The sequence below is a fragment of the Poecilia formosa genome, unplaced genomic scaffold, assembly GCF_000485575.1.
Source record: "Poecilia formosa unplaced genomic scaffold, Poecilia_formosa-5.1.2 Scaffold573, whole genome shotgun sequence".
Classification (NCBI taxonomy): domain Eukaryota; kingdom Metazoa; phylum Chordata; class Actinopteri; order Cyprinodontiformes; family Poeciliidae; genus Poecilia; species Poecilia formosa.
This window is the reverse complement of record NW_006800512.1, coordinates 137,596-142,305: the sequence shown is the minus strand read 5'-3', so window position 1 is coordinate 142,305 and position 4,710 is coordinate 137,596. Positions and strand designations below refer to the sequence as shown.

Here is a 4,710-nt window from a genome sequence, read left to right as displayed (position 1 = left end):
CAATATTTAAGAATACCATAAACTGTAGTAAAATCCCTTTGGGTAATTTCATGTCTTTTTAGGATCTTGGAATTGAGGTAAGGCCACAAACGAACTTTGACACTAAGTTTATACAAAACTCTCAACATATGTGGAAAATTTCTTTACGGACTTGAATGAGCTTCTATCTCTCATATGCATTGATTATGATTGTTTAATAATTGTCAGAGAGTTCAACATTCACGTTGACAACCCCCAAGACAGAGGGGCAATAAAGCTCTTTAATATATTAGAGAGTTTTGGTTTAACACATGTCAAACAAGCAACACACACTCATGGACACACACTGGACCTGGTTATCAGCAGTGGTGGAGAAAGTACTCAAAAAATGTACTTAAGTAAAAGTACAAATACACAGACAAAAAACATACTCAAGTAAAAGTAAAAGTACCACATTAACATTTTATTTAAGTAAAAGTAAAAAAGTACTGGCTTTTAAAAATAAGTATTAAAAGTACTTGCTGAATGCATTACCTAAAATTAATATCATTAAATGAACAAATCATATTTAATTTTAATACATCAGGAATGTGCCATTTTAATGAACAATGCCACAGATAAAGCATGTTTTCATTGTGTTTACTCTGCAACATAGTTTAGACTGAAATATGTGATTCTATGCATCATAATTTCAGGGATGGAAACATCTTGTCTCCTGTCCTAACATAGCATGAACTACACTTTTTTGCCACTAGTGGCTTTTATTTTGAAAGAAATCCAACTGGCAAGGGAGGACATGGAACCAAGGAGCCACGTAGCAGTTGTAGTCTAGATCACCGAACCCAAGACCAAATCAAGACCAGCACCCCGCTACATGACAATAAAATTAAGTGCACCTATCAAAATTGCTTCTCAAATTGATCTGAAAGATCCACATTCCCATAAAAACACCTAGATATTAAATACTTAGAGCTGAAATAAATTTAACCAGTATCAATTCAATCTCTTCTTAATTCTGTTTTGCTTTCATCTCTGTGCCACAATCCGCAGAGGTCTCCTACCATCCCTAAAAAAAATAACGCCCTGGGCGGTTGCCCGTATTACCCATGTCAGAAATAACAACTGTCTACACCATTAAACATAGCAATTAACAATGCTCAACTATGAACACTGTCCAAGGCCCAATAAGCAAGAAATAACCAAGCAGAAGTAGCACCGTGACTGTTTTTATAATCCCTCCATGTCTCCCACCATGACGTGACGAAAACAAAGAGCAATGAGGATGCTCTGTATTCTTACGTTCTTGTTTTATTTGTTCGCCAATTAAATAAATATAAATATATTTTAATGAAATAAAATAGCTACTGAAGTGTACCACGCAGAGCATTACAAGAACAAAGAACGGCTCACAGTGAGGGTTCAGTCGTATAGGACTGACTAATCAAGATCCGTCCAGAAGAATCGGATTGTTCCTGAATGTCATATTACTATATTGCACTTTGGTGACAGCGTTGTCCCATATATGTGACATATGTCAGTCAACACCTCCAAACAATAATTCAGTGCATGAGTGACACTTTTTTCATCGCAGATGCAACATATGTGTCTCTGTACAGCTAGCTTTGCTAGCATCACGTCCACGGAGCTTACCTTTCTTTAAGGTTTCCTTCCAGGTGACGCTAAAGTTGGACGAAGTCCCCACCGTCTGACAGCGAAGCGCTGCTTATTTTACATGTCGGCATATCTTTATGCAGCGCTATTATATTACTGATGCTCTGAGCGTGCGCTCAGAGGAAACCACTGCGCATGTCTTGGACCTCGAGTAAAGGTGGAGGCGATGGGTGAAAACAGACAAAGTCACGTTATTGCTCGGATTCTGCGGCGCCACCTTAAGACCCTGAACTTCACATTTTAACGGACAAAAAGAGAGCAGTGCTACTTGGATGTAATGAGTAACGCAACAGTTTTGTAGAAATGTAGTGAAGTAGAAAGTACAGATACTTACTGTAAAATGTAGTGGAGTAACAGTAGAAAGTATCCATTATTAAATCTACTTAAGTACAGATACATGAAAATTGTACTTAAGTACAGTAACGAAGTAACCACCACTGGTTATCAGTAAGGGTGTAAATATTTCCAATGTCTCTGTAACTGATGTCGTGCTGTCGGATCACTTTGCTGTTATCTTTGAAAGTTCTTTATTCGTTGGCCCACTTGGACAAACAGCTACTATCACAAAGCGTACTTTCACAGAAAACACAGCAGAAACATTTAATCAAATCTACTCTTCTTCCTCGCCCTTAAGCTGTAATGACGTAGATAAGTTGGTAAATTATTTTCAGTGCAAACTTTCAGATATCATTGATCACATTGCTCCCATTAAAGTGAAGGTTGTGTCTTGTAGGAAGAAATCTCCATGGAGAAATGCACAAACAGTTCAATCTGCTGGCCAACTCTGCTGTAGGGCCGAACGGAAATGGCGTAAAACTCAACTTCATGTTTATTATGAAATCTATAAAGAAAGACGACGTAACTATCATTCAACACTAAAACATCAAGAGAACATAAACATAAAACAGCAAAGAGAGGCTTTCTTTGCAGATGTCATGAACAAAAACATTAACAATGCTGGAGCTTTATTTGCTACTGTTGACAGGCTCACAAACCCTCCTATGACATTACCACCTGAATTTCAATCTAATGCAGCCTGCAACACGTTTTCAAGTTTCTTCTCAGAGAAAATTCAAAAGATCAGAGGACTAATCTGCACATCCACTCTAAAGGCAGTACCAATGCTATGCTGATATAAAACAAATACAGGAAAAATGACCCAATTTCAACTACTTAACTATAAAACCCTAAAAGAAATTATAAGTCAATTAAGCTCAAGTTCCTGCTGTCTGGATGTCCTACCCACACATTTTTTTAAGAAAGTCCTGCCTGTTGTTGCTAATAATCAGATCCAAATAGTAAACTCATCACTCTCATCAGGTGTTTTCCCCCAGGCTTTGAAAACAGCAGTTATCAAACCAAACCACTGATAAAAAAGAACAATCTGGACAAATCACTACTGCAGAATTACAGGCCGATTTACAACCTTCCATTCATCAGCAAAGTTATTGAAAAAGCAATTTTTAAACAATTAAATAACTTCCTAACAATAACCAACACTGGGGTGAAAGTAAGGGGGTACAGCAGGGTACTGCATACCCCTAAAAGATTTAGCGGGGGTACGCAGTACCTGCAAGAGAGGGGAGCGGCTGTCAGCTGTAAAAAATCAACGGGTTCGCTTAGTGAGTTCACCCACTAATTAGCCGGGACTGATTAGTTTTTCAAGAACAATCAAACAGACTTAATCAGTTAATAAATAACTTTTTTCCCATTTCATATTGTTTCTGAACTGTTCTTTACTATATCAGGGCTGCAACACGTCGATCGCGGAAGGTTTTGAGTTGATCTCTGCTTTAGGTGACAAACTGAACGCTGCCAGGAGGCTGAGACCAGCAGGTCCTCCTCTGATTGGCTTAAAACATTCATAACTTTATTAAACAACAAAAAAAAAGTTTTCAACTTAATGACTCAACAATAATAATCTCAGTGATTATTGTTTCAACAAGGTGTTGCGCAATTCTGTGCGTTTCGGTTCCATTACCAAAATAATGAGCAGAACAATAGTTTAAAATTAACTAATCAACCACCGCTGTGTTCAGGGAGCGAAATAAATATCAACCTGCAAACCTGTGTGGTGACACTAGATGGAAACTCAGATTTTGTGGAAGTTTAGTTTTAGTAAGTTGCTCAACAACGCCACCCTGGGAATTTCACCCACAGATTATTACCTCTTGTTTAAGGAACACAGGTTCAGTTACGCAGGGATTAAAACATCCGAGACGGTTTCAAAATAATAATAAAAAAAACATTAAATTCTTTAAAAAATGTTTTTAAAACTAATTTCTTTTTAAGAATGAAAAAAAAATCAAAGGAAATCAAAGAAAATGGAAGAGCTGCAGCAGTTGAGGTTACCGGCCGGAGGGGGTGCTATGGGGACGACATCCACCAAACACAGCAAATCAAAAAAACCTTTAACACCAGAGGCAGTGAAACAACCCAAACTCCAGAATCACAGCACACAGACGAGGAAGACGTCACCACACCAACACCGGACCTCAGCAACTGCAAACAAAAAAACAGTTAACCAATATAACAATCTTAAGAACAAAATCAGCCCGACTAAATAAAGAACAAAAGGGTTGTAAACAAAATCAGTAGAAAGATAGAAATCAGACAATACAAGTTAAAACATTAAGACCAGGCGTGGCCCTGCTACGCCACAGCGGGAGATGAAACTGGGTGCGCTGATGCCACACCCCAAACACCACTTCAATGAGGGCGGATAACTCCGCCGTAGTCCAACTTTAGAACAATTGTGAGAACAATTGTGCAGAAATCCGGGAGATTAACGTAGACGGCGCAGAGCAAAGCCGAACAGATCCGGGAAACGAACGCAGACAGAGCAGCAATGGTTCAACTGTGGGGAACCTATAAAAAAATTTGTCACCATTTATAAAACTATAAAACTAGAAGAAACTGGAGCTTAGATGAGTGTTAATTTCTTACCTGCTGATCCACACAACATGCACACACACTCGCAGACCGAGGAAGAGAAGGAACGCAGCGCAGTGGCGTTTTACCTACGATCACACTTCAGTTTAGATTTTCTGACCAAGATCA

The 4,710-nt window shown here is 38.5% G+C and overlaps 1 protein-coding gene and 1 long non-coding RNA gene across 3 annotated transcripts in view; one reads left to right on the top strand and one right to left on the bottom strand.

The window, feature by feature from the left end:
- The window catches only part of LOC103129732 (TATA box-binding protein-like protein 2), an 81,936-nt gene that overhangs the window by 44,103 nt on the left and 33,123 nt on the right, over positions 1-4,710 (top strand). The window lies entirely within an intron of this gene.
- Positions 1-4,710, bottom strand: part of LOC107834280 (uncharacterized) — a 27,270-nt gene that overhangs the window by 21,663 nt on the left and 897 nt on the right. The gene's annotated exons all lie outside the window — the stretch shown is intronic.